Source organism: Oncorhynchus masou, unplaced genomic scaffold (assembly GCF_036934945.1).
Source record: "Oncorhynchus masou masou isolate Uvic2021 unplaced genomic scaffold, UVic_Omas_1.1 unplaced_scaffold_1680, whole genome shotgun sequence".
Taxonomy (NCBI): Eukaryota; Metazoa; Chordata; class Actinopteri; order Salmoniformes; family Salmonidae; genus Oncorhynchus; species Oncorhynchus masou.
Genome location: NW_027006939.1, coordinates 23,630 through 43,534, shown reverse-complemented (window position 1 = coordinate 43,534; position 19,905 = coordinate 23,630). Strand labels below are relative to the sequence as shown.

The 19,905-nt window shown below is 44.9% G+C and overlaps 1 pseudogene; it reads right to left on the bottom strand.

Moving 5' to 3' along the window:
* Positions 1-218: 218 nt before the first annotated feature.
* On the bottom strand, positions 219-19,622 carry LOC135531953 (general transcription factor IIH subunit 1-like; annotated as a pseudogene).
* Between the last annotated feature and the right edge of the window lie 283 nt (positions 19,623-19,905).

The following is a 19,905-nucleotide window of genomic DNA, read 5'->3' as shown; positions in this document are numbered from 1 at the left end:
CTGGGAGGACTGGGGGAAAGGCCTGGGAGGACTGGGGGAAAGGCCTGGGAGGACTGGGGAAAAGGCCTGGGAGGACTGGGGAAAGGCCTGGGAGGACTGGGGAAAGGCCTGGGAGGACTGGGGGAAAGGCCTGGGAGGACTGGGGGGGGAAAGGCCTGGGAGGACTGGGGGAAAGGCCTGGGAGGACTGGGGAAAGGCCTGGGAGGACTGGGGGGGGAAAAGCCTGGGAGGACTGGGGGAAAGGCCTGGGAGGACTGGGGGAAAGGCCTGGGAGGACTGGGGGAAAGGCCTGGGAGGACTGGGGGAAAGGCCTGGGAGGACTGGGGGAAAAGGCCTGGGAGGACTGGGGGGGGAAAAGGCCTGGGAGGACTGGGGGAAAGGACGTGGTATCTGTACTGAGCTCTCCGTCTTTCAGTCTCTGTACTGAGAGCATCTCACATTAAGTTAAGCTTCGCATCACACAGTCCTTTTGCTTATAAAAATGTATTGTTATTTAACATAGTCTGTTCAGTTCCTGAGTTCCCTTTTTGACTTCCCATCTGAAGTCTGGTCGTTTTATACACATTTTAAAAAAAGAAGAAGAAGAAGTTTGCCTATGTTTGTTCAAACCTTATAGCGGAGAGTCATGACCCCAACATTTTCCCATGAATCCCATTCACTGAGGAAAACGCAAATAAAACAACAACTAATAAGAGTAATTTGTGATTGAGATCCAGTGAGTGTGTCAGTCTGATGGACCTGTGGGGTTTTAGCAGGCTAAAAGCAGCACCCGCCTGAATCTTCATCACACCCCTGGGGGGGACGACCATGCCATCTGTCTCTCCTCTGACACAGCAGCCTGGTAGGTAGAATAAGGTCTGTCCATCCATCTTGTACTCGTTCATTCATTCTTTCCATTCTCTCTGATAAAGCCATGCGTTTCTCCCCTCTCAGGTTTTCCTCATCATACGACGTGTTTGCCAGGCGTGGAATTTATTGTAGGCCATCTGAAACATGTCCTCAAGGTGACCAGTAAGCTGTCGGAGAGATTTAAAACAAAGGCATCATATTCTGAGATGAAGAAATAATGTCCTGGAGCTCTCAAGGGTCACAGATAAAGACAGCCTCTGTAGACCGTACACAAGGTTCTCTTTGAAAAGGTCAGTCTATAGTACTATCTATAATATTTACCAGACACTGTTATGCATGCATACAGTTTCATGAAGGTGGCCCCAGGGGGAAATCGAACACACAATTCTGACTTTGCAAGCACCATGCTCCACCAACGGACCCAGACAGGACCTCTACCAACTCTGACACTATTAGCTACCTGATATAATTAATGAGTCTCTAGGGGGGGGCACTATTAGCTACCTGATATAAATAATGAATCTCTAGGGGGGGCCACTATTAGCTACCTGATATAATGAGTCTCTAGGGGGGGGGGGGGCACTATTAGTTACCAGATATAATGAGTCTCTAGGGGGGGGGCACTATTAGCTACCTGATATAATGAGTCTCTAGGGGGGGCTTACGTTAGTACTCAGGTATTGACGCTGGACTTTCTCCTGGAAGGGGCGGAGCTTGGTCATCTGGAATCTCTCCAGGTTGGACCGCATCTTTACCACCTGACACACACACACACACACGAGAAAAGACATGTAAGAGTCAATGGCAACAGAGTCAACGGCGACAGAGTCAAAAATGTTGTTTTTTTCTTCTGCAAAATAGCATTCACCTGTTGCTATAGAGATGATAGAAAAGGTAGTAAGACTTCAACTCCTCGCAAATTCATATTGACCCCATGGATGCAACGACAGACAACGAGGATGTGCATCTTTCTCTTTCGATGCGTATCGTATCATCTTGAGACACACGGGCTCCGATACAGGAACGATACGTTTTTTAAAAAGTTTAAAACAATTTGGTGCAATTCTGTTTGATTAGAGAACGAATTGATTGTGATACGATTCGATGCGCTAACATTTGTTGCATAATAAACACATACATTTTCCATTCTACATTAAAATCTGCTGCTGTTGGAGCTCACGAGCCGGGCCTCTGGGCCAAATCCAAACGAGCTGGCTGTGTATGCGTGTGTGTGTGTGGGGGGGGCTGGTTCTGTCTGAGCAGACTGTGTGTGTGAGAGACTGTGTAAATGATGTTTTTTTTAAATTATTTTACCTTTATTTAACCAGGCAAGTCAGTTAAGAACAAATACTTATTTTCAATGACGGCCTGGGAACAGTGGGTTAACTGCCTGTTCAGGGGCAGAACGACAGATTTGTACCTTGTCAGCTCGGGGGTTTGAACTCTCAACCTTCCGGTTACTAGTCTAACGCTCTAACCACTAGGCTACACTGCCGCCCCATGTATGTACTATGTAGGCACCTGAGCTGAGCCATAATGGAGACTAGGCATCTCCCACCCCACTACCAGATTAGAGCCATAATGGAGACTAGGCATCTCCCACCCCACTACCAGATTAGAGCCATAATGGAGACTAGGCATCTCCCACCCCACAATGAGATTTGGCATCTCCCACCCCACTACCAGATTAGAGCCATAATGGAGACTAGGCATCTACCACCGCACTCAGATTACAGCTATAAATGAGATTTGGCATCTACCACCGTCAGATTTGGGCCATAAAGGAAACTAGACAACTAACACTGTCAGATCAGGAGGGGGGGCAATGTAGCCTGTTTTTTGCCCCCCCCCACTTTGGTTCTGAAATCACCATCACCCACTAATTAACTTGTCAAGTTTACACGCTGGTAGATGCATCAATATTTATAGGGCCAGTTTAGGTACACCACCACGTACCTAAACCGTACCTATTCCCCAACAAAGCCTCCTTCACTCATGCCGCCAAACTTACCCTAGTAAAACTGACTATCCTACCGATCCTCGACGACGTCATCTACAAAATAGCTTCCAACACTCTACTCAGCAAACTGGATGCTGTTTATCACAGTGCCCTCCGTTTTGTCACTAAAGCACCTTATACCACCCACCACTGTGACTTGTATGCTCTAGTCGGCTGGCCTCGCTCCATATTCGTCGCCAGACCCACTGGTTCCAGGGCATCTACAAGTCCATGCTAGGTAAAGCTCCGCCTTATCTCAGTTCACTGGTCACGATGGCAACACCCACCCGTAGCACGCGCTCCAGCAGGTGTATCTCACTGATCATCCCTAAAGCCAACACCTCATTTGGCCGCCTTTCCTTCCAGTTTTCTGCTGCCTGTGACTGGAACGAATTGCAGAAATCGCTGAAGTTGGAGACTTTTATCATTTACATTACATTTAAGTCATTTAGCAGACGCTCTTATCCAGAGCGACTTACAAATTGGTGAATTCACCTTCTGACATCTCCTCACCAACTTCAAACATCTGCTATCTGAGCAGCTAACCGATCGCTGCAGCTGTACATAGTCTTATCGGTAAATAGCCGACCCAATTATACCTACCTCATCTCCATACTGTTTTTATTTATTTACTTTTCTGCTCTTTTGCACATCAATATCTCTACCTGTACATGACCATCTGATCATTTATCACTCCAGTGTTAATCTGTAATATTGTAATTATTTGCCTACCTCCTCATGCCTTTTGCACACAATGTATATAGACCCTTTTTTTCTACTGTGTTATTGACTTGTTTATTGTTTACTCAATGTGTAACTCTGTGTTGTCTGTTCACACTGCTATGCTTTATCTTGGCCAGGTCGCAGTTGCAAATGAGAACTTGTTCTCAACAAGCCTACCTGGTTAAATAAAGGTTAAATAAAATTAAAATAAAACAAATAAATTGTTTGCGCCTACACAGTGAGTCACGTGGCAGTGGTTGACTATATAAAGCAGGCAGACGGGCATCTTGATTGAATGTTGGAATGGGCAAAACCAGTGATTGAACGCCGTATGACCCCCGGAAATGACCTCCTGGGCTTTTCACGCATGACAGTGTCTAGGGTTTACTGAGAACGGTGAGACAAACAAACAAACATCCAGTCAGCGGCAGGCTTGTGAGTGAAAAACAGCTCGTTGATGAGAGCTGGAAGGAGAACGGCAGGAATCATGCACGGTAACAGGCAGGCCACAAACAGGCAAATTAAGGAGCAGCACAACAGTGGTGTGCAGAACGGCATCTCAGAACACACACAACCCGACGGTCCTCGTCACGGATTGGCTATTGCAGCAGATGACCACACTGGGTTCCATTCACATCAGCTAAAAACAAGAAGAGGCAGCTCCAGTGGGCCCCCCCCCCAACACCGCACAAATGACGAATGGAAAAACATAGCCTGGTCCGACAAACACCAGTTCCTGTTGCGTCATGCTGATGGCAGTCAGGATTTGCAGAGGCAGCCGGAGACCAAGGCCACATCCTGCCCGGTGTCAACAGTACAGGCTGGTGGTGTAATGGTGTGGGGAATGATTTCCTGGAACACGTTAGGTCCCTTGATAACAATTGATTAACGGTTCCACATCCCCAAGAATTCAGGATGTTCTGGAGGCTAAAGGGATGGGGTCCAACACAGTACTAGATGGGTGTACCTAATAAACTGACCACTGAGTTTATAACCCATCTCAAAACAGAATGGATTTAACCGTTTGTAAGTTCGCTGATCTTCTATCCTCTCGGTCATACAGCGTGCCTCGCAAAGTGATCGCCGTCCTCGTTATGAAAATTATCAACTTCACCATGTACATCTAAAAAATGACCATATACACCGATTGTTTAAAGCAAAAACAATTTACCAAAACGACTGCTGATGGTGAACCTGAATAAACTAAAATAAAAATATATTGTAAGCCTCGTTCAGCAGGTAACCTATAGCCAGATGAGTTGTGTCTCCGGTAGCTTAGCTACTACTTTTACTTGAGTAAAACATGCTTTCTTTTTTCAGCCATTTTGAATGCTGAAGGTGCAGTGGAGATATGTAAGATCAGGGCACCGTGCAGTTTAGATCAGGCTGTCTACCTGGCATTGGTAAGCACGCGATGCTGGGCACCGTGCACAGTTTAGATTAGGCTGTCTACCTGGCATTGGTAAGCACGCGATGCTGGGCACCGTGCAGTTTAGATCAGGCTGTCTACCTGGCATTGGTAAGCGCTGGGCACCGTGCACAGTTTAGATTAGGCTACTGATATTGCCTTGGGTGGATCGGCTTGCAAAATGACTCGTAGATCAATGACAACACAATTAACTGCTTAGTTCCACACCGATGGAGAGGGGACGCACCAGTTGGCACAAAAGATTAGGCATTTTCGGGAAGATGCAAAAAAAATAATAATATGAACAAAACATTAGTGAAATCGGCAAGTCCTAATGTTTGAATCGATTTTCTGACCAATGCATGCTACATTTGGATCTGTTTGGGGTCCGCTGTACTGACAACCCACGCGATTCTAGACCGAGGGTTGCAGTAAGATGGACGGTCAATGGATTTGAGAGCAGTTACATTTCTCCAGCAACATTCCTCAACCGTTTATCAAAACAGTGGTAGGGGTGAGCGGGTTTGTTATCGTTTGAACTGCAGATTGCCCTCTTCAAGCAGTAGTCACCTTCTCTTCCAGGAAAAGTGTGTTGACAGGAAAACAGGACCAGAAGTGTCTCAGCAGCTCCCCAGCAGCCGTGTACAGATGCTTCAGCTCCCCCTGGACGTCATTGGGAACCATCTCTGTAAACCGAGGAAACAGAAGCGATAACAGAGGAGAACATCCGTGTCGATGACTGGCCGGGGCCGACAGGACTATTCGTTGGGTAAAATAAACTAGAACGAAAAGGGGTTGATCAGTAAACTCACGGTTAATGGCTTGCTGTGCTAATGCCTGCATGAGAACACCCCCTGGAGAGAGGGCGGCGATGGCACAACTGGCTGTACTGCTGGACATCACCTGTAAAAGGGAGGATTACGACGGTTAAAAAGTCCTTTATAACAAATATTTAAAAAAAAAAAAGATTTCAACAGCAAACATACTTTAGTATCTTTCAACCTCTCCTGCCTAGAACCTAAAAACCCCCCCGATCCTCTGACGCAATAACGTTTTTTTCTTCAGTTCTGAGTTTCCCGAAATTAGAGGGGTATCTAACCTGAGTAAGGCAGGGTTTGTAGCTGGCTATTTCCTGCTTTATACAGTTGACAGAGTTGACAATGTCTTGACTGGCGGTGTACTGTTGAGGCAGAAGAGGCACGGGACCATGAGAGTACCTGCAAGAACAGACAGGTACATTTACAACATTACCATTACTTATCAAAAAGAAATGAAGGACCAAGGCACTCTTCATATAATTAAAATTGTATGGCAATGTTCAATAGAAACAGAGTTCAAACAATATTGTTCTCATCCCTCACAGCAGTCAAGTAATGCATTCCATCAAGAGTTGCTCACAATCTAGTCTGATTGCAGCCACAACTAGATCAATAAATAGCAATCAACGTGTAAAATTGTTTAAACACCACTTTTAGGCTACAAGTCTGTCACAAATGGCAGCCCCAGTAATCCCCTTTATGGTGGAGACCATGTGAACGAGAGGCTTTTAGAATCATGACCCCAGGTTTGAGTTTATCGTTCACCGGCATGCTCTCCAGCCATTACTAACTCAAATTAACTAAATTAGATTGTTTTTTTGGCCTGAACGACGAGGTCGTTGGTTAGTGGTTAGAGCGTTGGGCCAGTAACCGAAAGGTTGCTGGATCGAATCCCCGAGCTGACAAGGTAAGAATCTGTGGTTCTGCCCCTGAACAAGGCAGTTTAACCCACTGTTCCTAGGCCATCATCGAAAATAACAATTTGTTCTTAACCGATTTGCCAAGTTAAATAAAGGTTTAAAAAAAATAATCTAATAATCTGTAAAAAAAGAGCAGTTCTTCCCATCACTAAAGTATATGTGAGAGAACCAGGGTTGGGGTCAATTATTATTTGATTTAACTTGGCAAGTCAGTTAAGAACAAATTCTTATTTACAATGACGGCCTACACCGGTCAAACCCGGACGACACTGGGCCAATTGTGCGCCGCCCTACGGGACTCCCAGTCACGGCCGGTTTGTGATACATCCTGATTTGAACCAGGATGTCTTTAGTGACGCTCTAGCACTGAGACGCAGTAACTTAGACCGTTGCTCCACTCAGGAGCCCCATGTGAATATAAGGCAGTCAGTTCAGGAAGTGATTTAAAAAAAATACAACTTTTAGAATTAAATAGCTTCTACTTTTCAGTTTATTGAGAAATCATTTAATCATTTTTTTTTTTCAATTATTGAATGGGAATTTTAAATTTACTTCCTGAATTCACAGACTTCAATTCGACTGGACTGAAGAGAACACAGACGACAACTTAGATACATTCATTTAAAAAAGAGCCAGGGCCAGAGAGCCGAGCCAGGGCCAGAGAGCCGAGCCAGGGCCAGAGAGCCGAGCCAGGGCCAGAGAGCCGAGCCAGGGCCAGAGAGCCGAGCCAGGGCCAGAGAGCCGAGCCAGGGCCAGAGAGCCGAGCCAGGGCCAGAGAGCCGAGCCAGGGCCAGAGAGCCGAGCCAGGGCCAGAGAGCACACTAGTTCCAAAGTATGGTGTCCATGAACAACCACACCAAAGAGAAAGCAGAGCACCCACTCAGTGATATAGAACCCACCTGTCAGACTTCTTGAGGTTCAGAGCCACTGTCTTCTTCCCATTCTCCCTATGAAGGTCCTCATACTCTATGACATCTTGTATTTTCACCTGAAATACACCACAGCTTTAATAACAAAAAGTGCCAACTCATCTTGGAAGGGAAGCACACCGTTTGGCTCTCTGTACCATCATAAAAGGGTAAGAGCCTATAGCCACAGCATGGCAGAGTTATGAATGTGTTCACTGTGTGTCAATGCTCATAATGTACACTGAACAACAAGATAAACAGAACAACAAGATAAACAGAACATGTAACGAGCTGGTCCCATGTTTCACAGCTAGAATATACAGTATATACACTGAACAATATAAACAGAACATGTAACGAGCTGGTCCCATGTTTCACAGCTAGAATATACAGTATATACACTGAACAACAAGATAAACAGAACATGTAACGAGCTGGTCCCATGTTTCACAGCTAGAATATACAGTATATACACTGAACAACAAGATAAACAAAACATGTAACGAGCTGGTCCCATGTTTCACAGCTAGAATATACAGTATATACACTGAACAACAAGATAAACAGAACATGTAACGAGCTGGTCCCATGTTTCATGAGCTGAAATAAGATCCCAGAAATTTGCCATATGCTCAAAAAGGCAAATTTGTTTACATCCCTGTTTGCAAACATTTCTCCTTTGCCAAGATAATCCATCTATCTGACAGGTGTGGAATATCAAGACGCTGATTAAACAGCATGATCATTACACAGGTGCAGCTTGTGCTGGGGGACAATAAAAGGCCACAAAGTTGTCACCCAACGCCACAGCTGTCTCAAGTTGAGGGAGCGTGCAATTGGCATGGGAATATCCACCAGAGCTGTTGCCAGAGAAATTCATGTTAATTTCTCAACCATAACCATAACCATATTGATTCCAATTTGAATGCAGAGATACCGTGACGAGATCCTGAGGCCCATTGTCGTGCCATTCATCCACCGCCATCACATCATGTTTCAGCATGATAATGCACGGCTCCATGTCGCAAGGATCTGTAGACAATTCCTGGAAGCTGAAAATGTCCCAGTTCTTCCATGGCCTGCATACTCACCAGACATGTAACCCTTTGAGCATGTTTGGGATGCTCTGGATCGACGTGTACAACAGCACGTTCCAGTTCCCGCCAATATTCATCAACTTCACACAGCCATTGAAGAGTGGAACAACATTCCACAATCAACAGCCTGATCAGGCAACAGCCTGCTCAATCTATGCGAAGGAGATATGATGCACTGCATGAGGCAATGGTGGTTCTGATCCACGCCCCGACTTAAAAATAAATAAAGGTATCTGTATTCCCAGTCAAGTGAAATCAATAGATTAGGGCCTAATGAATTTATTTAAATTGACCGATTTCCTTCTATAAACTGTAACTCAGTAAAATCTTTGAAAAATTGTTGCATGTTGCATTTATATTTTTGTCCAGTATATTTATAAAAGCTCAGCGCTTAAACAAGCCTTTATCTTGTATGATTTGCCTTCACAATAAGAGAGATAATCATCATACCTTCTTAACGGGTGGTTGGAAGAAGTCCGAATCCCTGGAGTTTCCATCTGTACTGCTAGTCTCACAGGCCTGAACGTTAGAGCATCCCTATGAAGACAGACTGCTAGGTTAGCACACGACGCTGCAGTGAAAACGACAGAGAAGATCTCTTTCGAGAAGGTACTTAATCGTCAACTCACGCCTTCTTTCCGGAGCCTGCTGCCAGCACCATGGTACTGTGGTGGTTGAACCTCTTGATTATGGCAGAGTTACTGTTCTCCTTCACGGTCTTGTTAGTATTGGACGTAGAAGGTGCTGTGGAGTTAGACCCATAACCCTGGAGAGAGGACAGTGATTAGTGACGCGGCGAGTTAGACCCATAACCCTGGAGAGAGGACAGTGATTAGTGACGCGTCGCGTTAGACCCATAACCCTGGAGAGAGGACAGTGATTAGTGACGCGTCGAGTTAGACCCATAACCCTGGAGAGAGGACAGTGATTAGTGACGCGTCGAGTTAGACCCATAACCCTGGAGAGAGGACAGTGATTAGTGACGCGTCGAGTTAGACCCATAACCCTGGAGAGAGGACAGTGATTAGTGACGCGCGAGTTAGACCCATAACCCTGGAGAGAGGACATACTGAATAATATAATAAGCCATTAGCAGAAGATTTTATCCAAAGCCACCTGTCATATGTGCATACATTTTACCTATGGTGGCCCCAGCGGGAATCAAACCCACAACCCTTGCTCTACCAACAGAGCCACAGAGGACCAACTGTTTCCCACCTTATGGGTAAGGATTTATTTATTTTTCTCCCTTTTTTAGAGTTTCCCCATTGGTAGTTACAGTCTTGTCTGTACGGGAGTTGCAGCGCTGAGACTCGGGAGAGGTGAAGGTCGAGAGCCACGCGTCCTCTGAAACACAACCCAACCACACCGCTTCTTCACAACGCACGCTTATCCCGGAACCCAGTAGCACCAATGTGTCTGAAGAAACACCGTACACCTGCCGACCGTGTCAGCGTGCATTGCGCCCGGCCCGCCACAGGATTTGCTAGAGGGTGATGGGACAAGGACATCCCTGTCGGACAAACCCTCCCCTAACTCGGACGATGCTAGGCCAATTGTGCGCCGCCCCATGGGTCTCCCGGTCGCGACAGAGCCTGGACTCGAACCATGATCTCTAGTGTCACAGCTAGCACTGCACCTCTTGGGATGCCCAAAGGTTAAAAATTAGAGGGTAAAGGCTAAGAATTGGAGGGTGAGCTGGCAGGCAGCATTAGAAGGTGAATGAATGCTCACAACCTCTCCGACGTTCAACAAAATACCACCTAGATTCTGTGGTGTCCCAAGATTATAAGCGGGGATGTGAAAAACGCACAAAAGAGTGAAACAGCGAGGTACTATCTGTGTTCTGTTACCTGTCTAACAGAACACAGAGGGTGTCCTTTAATGGAAGCCTCTCCTGCAAAATCCAGGTAGAGTCAGGCATTCCACAGGGCAGCTGTCTAGGCCCCGTACTTTCAAAAAAATCTGCCACTGGCACGGAGCAAAGCACATGTGTCTAAGTATGCCGGTGACGCGACGCAACACTATACACGGCAGCTACCACAGCAACTTAATTGACTAACAATTAACAAAGAGCTGCAGTCAGTTCCAGAATGGGTGCCAAGAAAAAGGCTAGTCCCAAATATTTCAAAAAGTAAAAGCTTTGTATTTGGGACAAATCATAAACTAAACCTCAACTTAAACTTGTAATAAATAAATGTGGAAATTGAGCAATTTGAGGCGGCTAATCTGCTTGGAGAAACCCTGGATTGTAAATTGTAGGGATGTATTAATTTGCAAAAACCGTTGCAAAAAAATAAATTAAGAGTTTATTTTAGACAATTCAGGTAGATCCTTTTTGGTTCCTAATGGTGTAAAGTGCCCAATAACGTAACATCACCTCATCTAACGACTTATCCTCCAGTGACAGCAGGTCCACCATTGGGTTCTTCACTCCTTGGAACACCATGGACTTCAGGCCTGCAGAATATGGAAAAGCACAGAAATTAAGACTGACACTAATCATTGCAGCATCATTATATTGGTATCGCTCTCTTGCAGTATGCTTTAGGTGTAGATGGTAGAGGCTTTACACACAACTAATATAATAAAAGGAGCTGGACAATTTATTTTATTTTTTTACCCAATCCAGGAAGTGAATAGACATGAACTTCTCTATGAACAAAAAAAATAAGCTAACTTTCTGAACCAGAAGACTATAAACCCATTGACTGCTCTCCTCCGAGTGAGAAGTGATCGTACCCTTCTCGTCCTGCTTTGCACACTCTGAGAAGATGTCTTGCAGGCCCGTGTTGATGCGGTCTCGGTGGAAGTAGTGGGACTGGAAGAACCGCGTCCAGAACTCCTTCTCTGTCATGTTATGAGGAACGTTCTCACCATACTTCTGTTTCACTGGAAGGAAACGTTAAGTGAGTCAATGACAGGACAATATAGGACACTAGTGTGATGCAAAAAAAAAAAAAACATGGCCCTGTTTGAATACATAATACATCCTTCCTCCTTTTATGTAAATCACTGATCTGGTTGGATACCGCCCCTTATCCAATCATTTACTGATCAGAGATAACTAAGGACGTGAAGAAGGCTGCATTTGAAGTTTACCTACACAGAGTGCACAACACATTAGCAACACCTGCTTTTTCCATGACAGACTGACCAGGTGAAAGCTATGACCCCTTATTGATGTCACTTGTTAAATCCACTTCAAAATCAGTGTAGACGAAGGGGAAGAGACAGGTTAATGACGGATTTTTAACGCTTGAGACAATTGAGTGTGAGTGTGTGTGATTCAGGAGGTGAATGGGCAAGACAAAATATTCAAGTGCCTTTGAACAGGTGCACCGGTTTGAGTGAGTCAAGAACTGCAACGCTGCCGGGTTCTCGCTCAACAGTTTCCCCAAGAATGGTCAACAACCCAAAGGACACCCAGCCAACTTGAACACAACTATGGGAAGCATTGGAGTCAACATGGGCCAGCATCCCTGTGGAACACTTGACACCTTGTAAAGTCCATGCCCAGACAAATTGAGGGTGTTCTGAGAGCAAAATGCGGTGCAACTCAATGTTAGGAATATCCTAATGTTTTGTACACTCAGCGTATATAATATAAATATAATTATGCCATTTAGCAGATGCTTTTTCTTGCCCCAATTTCGTGGTATCCAATTGTTGGTAGCTACTATCTTGTCTGCTATCTGCTATCTTGTCTCATCGCTACAACTCCCGTACGAGCTCGGGAGAGACGAAGGTCGAAAGCCATGTGTCCTCCGAAACAAGCCGCACTGCTTCTTTAACACAGCGCGCCTCCAACCCGGAAGCCAGCCGCACCAATGTGTCAGAGGAAACACCGTGCACCTGGCAACTTGGGTTAGCGTGCACTGCGCCCCCGGCCCGCCACAGGAGTCGCTGGTGCGAGATGAGACAAGGATATCCCTACCGGCCAAACCCTCCCTGACCCGGGCGACGCTAAACCTATTGTGCGTCGCCCCACGGACCTCCCAGTCACGGCCGGCTGCGACAGAGCCTGGGCGCGAACCCAGTCTCTGGTGGCACAGCTAGCGCTGTGATGCAGTGCCGTAGTCCACTGTGATGCAGTGCCGTAGTCCACTGTGATGCAGTGCCGTAGTCCACTGTGATGCAGTGCCGTAGTCCACTGTGATGCAGTGCCGTAGTCCACTGTGATGCAGTGCCGTAGTCCACTGTGATGCAGTGCCGTAGTCCACTGTGATGCAGTGCCGTAGTCCACTGTGATGCAGTGCCGTAGTCCACTGTGATGCAGTGCCGTAGTCCACTCGGGAGGACGTAGCAGACGCTTTTATCCAAAGCAACTTAGTCAAGCATGCATACATTTATTGGAACGCTATTCTAACAGGGCCCAAAGTTCCCTCATTACATTTCAACTCTTCCCATTGGTTTCCATGACCGAGAACCCGAGGTGTCTTACCTGCAGGGTACGTTCTGAAGATTGACTCGATAATGTCAGACGTAAGGTTGTATCTAAGGCCGTTACAGCCATCTGTCTGGGGCCGGATGTCCGCCTGAAATAGCAAAAGAGCTTTATCCATCCACAATCCCCGCTTGGAGTGGTATCAGCATGGGCAAGACAAGACAGATACAGGACGCTGGGACAGTTTGACCATGGGAAACATCGGTTTTTATCCAAAATGGCACCCCATTCCCTTTATAGTGCACTACTATGGGTTAAACCCATGGGGGGGGGGGGGGGGGGGGGGGGGGGGGATAGAGTGCCATTTGGGACACAACCCATCATTAAAATCACTGAGCTCACCAAGAAGGCTGCCGAGATGCCAACTTCCTGCTTGTTGTTGGAGAGGGAGTGGTCCACGTTGTTTATGCTCAGCCGATTGGCCCAGAACTCCTCAGCGCTGATCACCTGACACACCACCAGATCCTTGTACAGCTGGAACAGCACCGGATCTTCCTGTAACATTCTAGAGATAAAACAATGCATCACAAACAGCCTTTCGATTGGTTATTCACTTAGCGCACACACACACACAATTAAGTCAATAAGATATTCTAGTCAGAAATCACGAGCACAACGCTCTAAGAGTAAGCAAAAGTAAATATTAGCTGCCATTTTTCTTTTGCAATCTAGTTAAGGATAAGTGGTAAGTGGCGCTGGAATCTTTCCGTGATGTTGAAAACTATGGAGATCGAGGGTGTATTCATTAAAATCGCACAACATTGCAAAAATGTTTTGCAACAAACAGAAGTATTTCTAAATGGACAAATACAGGTAACTCCCTACCCGTTTGGTTTCTGGTGAACACATCAGTGACCGAGAAAGTTAAGGGGATCCATGTAATTTGTTCCTCACCTGTTCTTCTCCTCCAGTTCCTTGTTAGCCCTCTTCTTGAACTTGGGCAGCAGCTGCTGGAGGAGGTCCTGGCTGCATCGCGGTCTTTCAGGGCAGTGCTCTCATTGGAGAAGTGGAGGTTGGTGCTCTCCCCGTGTGCAGGACCAACTGTAGCTGAATCTTGGCCTTGCCGTCTGGGCTGATTTTCTGACCTGCACAGGGTTGGGAAAAAAAAAAAAAAGTCTTAGGTCTTACTACTAAACAATCAATGCAACCATTCATAACAAGGAACCTCCCGTTACCCCTTTTTCACAGTACTGTGCTCGAAAATGTTATTTCCACATCGTCTTTCCAGCATCATGGCTGGCCATGCTTTCCACCTGGCTACCCAGACCCCAATCACCTGCACTGTACCCTCCACAGCAACTCGCCCAAGCCTCCCCCATTTCTCCTACAGACCTATATCTATCCTACCCTGCCTTTCTAAGGTCTTCAAAAGCCAAGTTAAACAGATTACCGACCATTTCGAATCCCACCGTACCTTCTCTGCTATGTAATCTGGGTTCAGAGCTGGTCATGGGTGCTCAAGGTCCTAAACGATATCGTAACCGCCATCGATAAGAAACATTACTGTGCCACTGTATTCATCGACCTGGCCAAGGCTTTCGACTCCGTCAATCACCACATTCTTATCGGCCGACTCAGACTTGGTTTCTCAAATGATTGCCTCGCCTGGGTCACCAACTACTTCTCTGATAGAGTTCAGTGTTTCAAATCGGAAGGCCTGTTGTCTGGACCTCTGGCAGTCTCTATGGGGGTGCCACAGGGTTCAATTCTCAGGCCGACTCTCTTTTCTGTATACATCAATGATGTCGCTATTGCTGCGGGTGATTCTCTGATACACCTCTACGCAGACGACACCATTCTGTATACTTCTGGCTCTTCTTTGGACACTTAACTAACCTCCAGACGAGCTTCAATGCCATACAACTCTCCTCTGTGGCCTCCAACTGCTCTTAAATGCAAGTAAAATAAAAATGCATGCTCTTCAACCGATCGCTGCCCGCACCTGCCCGTCTAGCATCACTACTCTGGAATGGTTCTGACCTAGAATATGTGGACAACTACAAATACCTAGGTATCTGGTTTGACTGTAAACTCCCTTCCAGACTCACATCAAACATCTCTAGGGCAGGGGGCAGCATTGGAATTTTGATGAAAAGCCATAAATATAAATATATAAATATAAAAATATATAATTAGTGGATTTGGATAGAAAACACTGAAGTTTATAAAACTGTTTGAATGAAGTCTGAGTATGGCAGGCAAAAACCTGAGAAAAAAATCCAACCAGGAAGTGGGAAATCTGAGGTTTGTAGTTTTTCAACTCTTGCCCTATCGAATACAGCGTCTATGGGGTCATCTTGCACTTCCTAAGGCTTCCACTAGATGTCAACAGTCTTTAGACCATTGTTTCAGGCTTCTACTGTGTAGTGGGGGCTGAATGATGGGAGAGTCAGGTCTGTCAGCAGCCGCCAGCTCAGTCTCGCACGCTCACGTGATAGTTAGCTTGCGTTCCATTGCATTTCTGAAGACAAAGGAATTCTCCGGTTGGAACATTATTGAAGATTAATGTTACAAACATCCTAAAGATTGATTCTGTACATCATTTGACATGTTTCTACAGACTGTAACAGAACTTTAGGACTTTGTCTGCTCCTAGTGAACGAGCTTCGTAAGTTTGGATTTGTTTACCAAACGCGCTAACAAAAGAAGCTATTTGGACATAAATGGACATTATCAAACAAAACAAACATTTATTGTGGAACTGGGATTCCTGGGAGTGCATTATGAGGAAGATCAGCAAAAGGTTGGTGAATATTTATAATGCTATTTCTGACTTCTGTTGTAGCCAACATGGCGGATATCTGTTTGGCTTGCTTTGTCGTCTGAGTGCCATACTCAGATTATTGCATGGTTTGCCTTTTCCGTAAAGTGTTTTTGAAATCTGACACAGCGGTTGCATTAAGGAGAAGTGCATCTATAAATCCTGGCATAACAGTTGTATCTTTTAGCAATGTTTATTATGAGTATTTCTGTAAATTGATGTGGCTCTCTGCAAAAATCACCGGATTTTGGAACTACTGAATATAATGCGCCAATGTAAACTGAGATTTTTGGATATAAATATGAACTTTACAGAACATACATGTCTTGTGTAACATGAAGTCCTATGAGTGTCATCTGATGAAGATCAAAGGTTAGTGATTAATTTGATCTATATTTCTGCTTTTTGTGACTCCTCTCTTTGGTTGGAAAAATGGCTGTGTTTTCTGTGACTTGGCTCTCTGGCTTCCTATTTCGCAACAAAGCCTCCTTCACTCATGCTGCCAAACATACCCTCGTAAAATTGACCATCCGACCGATCCTCGACTTCGGCGATGTCATCTACAAAATAGCCTCCAACGCCGACTTAACAAATTGGATGCCGTCTATCACAGTGTCATCTGTTTTGTCACCAAAGCCCCATATACTACCCACCACTGCGACCTGTACGCTCTCGTTGGTAGGCCCTCGCTTCATACTCGTCGCAAAACCCACTGGCTCTAGGTCATCTACAAGTCTTTGCTAGGTAAAGCCCAGACTTATCTCAGCTCACTGGTCACCATAGCAGCACCCACCCGTAGCAAACGCTCCAGCAGGTATATCTCACTGGTCACCCCCAAAGCCAATTCCTACTTTAGCCGCCTTTCCTTCCAGTTCTCTGCTGCCAATGACTGGAACAAACTGCAAAATCACTGAAGCTGGAGACTCATATCTCCCTCGCTAGCTTTAAGCACCAGCTGTCAGAGCAGCTCACAGATCACTGCACCTGTACATAGCCCATCTGTAAACAGCCCACCTATCTACCTCATCCCCATACTGTATTTAGTTATTTATCTTGCTCATTTGCACCCCAGTATCTCTACCTGCACATTCATCCTCTGCACATCTATCACTCCAGTGTTTAATTGGTACATTGTATTTACTTCGCAACCACGGCCTATTTATCGCCTTAACTCCGTTATCCTACCTCATTTGCCCTCACTGTATATAGACTTTTCTACTGTGTGTTTGTTTATTCCATGTGTAACTGTTGTTGTTTGTGTCAAACTGCTTTGCTTTATCTTGGCCAGGTCACAGTTGTAAATGACAACTTGTTCTCAACTAACCTACCTGGTTAAATAAAGGTTAAATAAATAAATAAATATATATATACACATGTATAAATATATATTTTTTTAAATCAGAAACCATGATGGGTGTGTAGCCAGCAGATAGACTTTCACAACACTGAGCCAAGCCAAAGTGTTGTGTGAGCCGTTCTGCCGGTAGCCTGGTACTCAGCACTTACAGCGTATGTCAGCATACAGGTGGCTGACGGTGAAACGGTCTTTCCCTCCGGTCCCCAGGCTATCCTCTCTGCCATCAGGTAGAGGTTCCATCCTGCTTCCTCTGTCGGACCCTCTTCACCACCAGCAGCACCTCCTCCGACAACGCTGCCATGGCTGCGAGGGAGAGAAGAGGGTAGAATATGCATATTAGTGGTAAGGTAAAGAGCCATTTATATTCACCGAACAAAAATATAAAAACGCAACATGCAAAGTGTTGGTCCCATGTTCGTGAGCTGAAATAAAAAGACCCCAGAAATGTATGTAATGTAAACCCGCCAGCCCAGGATCTCCACACCTGGCTTTGTCACCTGCAAGATTATCTGACCAGCCATCTGGACAGTTTATTAAACTATGGGTTTGCACAATTGAAGAATATCTGCACAAACTGTCTCAGTTTGACGCGCACGCAGATCCTCACCAGGGTCCTAACCTGACTGCAGTTTGGCGTCGTAACTGACTTCAATGGGAAAAAAAATGTATTTAATTTTTATTTTACCTTTATTTAACTAGGCAAGTCAGTTAAGAACAAATTCTTATTTTCAATGACGGCCTAGGAACAGTGGGTTAACTGCCTGTTCAGGGGCAGAACAGACAGATGTACCTTGTCAGCTCGGGGGATTTGAACTTGCAACCTTTCGGTTACTAGTCCAACACTAACCACTAGGCTACCCTGCCACCCTGATGGCCACTGGCAGCTGGAGAAGTGTACTCTTCATGGATGAATATAAGTTTCAACTGTACCATCAATTTGATTGATACTTAAACCATTGGCTCGAATCTAGGTCGTGCCTTTTTAGATTGAGAAAATTAACAACTATGGGAGAAAGAAGTAAATTATTATTTTCTCTCATTGACTTCACAAAACCCGACCTGGTCTGTTTTGCAAGAGTTCCCGGTTCTCGCTATGTTGCGGCTCTGCTTTAATAAAGAAAGTCTGCGCTTAGACTATGTAGTGTCCAGTGGGTTAAAACACGCGTTGGTGACGAAATGTCACTTCCCTTTGTCTTGATATTTTATAACAAATATCATCATTAAAATGTTCGGAATCGTTCAGTGGGGTCTCTCTCTCAGATATCATTAGCATTTTATCCAAAAAGTCGGATTTCGTAACCGGAGTTACATCGGTAACTCTTGACATCGACGCAGGTTTCTTATGCAGGTTGCTCGTAAAAAACTTGATAATTTCCATGTTGTGGTCATCGTCTTCATAGTTGTTTCTGCGAGTGGCAAACACCTAAATTAGCATGACAGGAGCTGAATTAAATATAAAATGCTTGGTAAAGTTATACGTTCAGTGCTCCGTTTACATTTCAGAGACAGGAGATTGTTTTTGTGAGTAATCTTCGGAAAAATAACAGAAATTCCGAATTAATATGAACACCGTATACTAAAATATATAAATACTACCTGTTTATTTTTTACCATATATAGTTTTATGTCCTGCGGATTCGATTAGAAAGATGATTAGTTCAACGGGAAAGTGAGCCTGCCAGGTAGCCTGTATTTATTGCACTGAATCCAGCCAAACTGACGCGATGCAATTTTCCAGATTTTTTTTTTAACCACTTTTTTTTCCTCTGGCCTCCATTGATGTAGTCACCTTAATTCTAGTCATCCTACAAAAAAAGGTAAAAACTCAAACTTGTTGAACAGATGAGACATGTTTGCATCATTGGTTTTCTTAAAAGTATCATCTACACAATTAACATATTTGACCCATTGATCAAAAGATGCGTTTTTAAAATTGGACACTCTGCACTATGTTGCAAATGCACCCAATTAACAACTAGCTGTTACGTTACAAATGCTTAGCATATGCACATTTTAGCACACCAAATCCGGACAGAGTGTCGACTGTTGAGCTTGCTAATGCTAACGAGCTAGGTAGCGAGCTGGCTAACTCAGCCGCGGAGACAGACTTGTCAAGAAAAGTCCATGTAACGTTAGCTAAATCAATCATAATTACCTCAAACTCCAACGCTGTTGCAGTTGATATATTGGTTTCGTGTTGTGCCGATGTGAAGCATACAATTTATTTACGTGTAATTGTTATTTAAACGCGATATTTATGATAAAACTGTGCCCACTTGTACTTCGTGCTCCTCCATCGATACGGCTGCCAAATTGTGCAACATTCAAATTCCTCCGGTGAAACAACAAGCGAAGTCTAAAAATGCCTTAATGCTTTTTAATTAAGTTTAATATGTTTGCATAGAAAAGCTAGAGAAATGCATGTCTATAATAATGTAGAGATGAAGATAGTCTATAAGTCCCCAAATTAATGTCATTGATTCAGAGTTTGTTTTGATATTTTAGCCTGCGTGTCGTGATTGCGTTTGGTGTAGGGGGACAAAATACATTTATGCATGATAGCGCATGCACGGGAGCAGCCGGTTTGGGTTCCGTGTTAAGATAAATGGGGTGGCAGG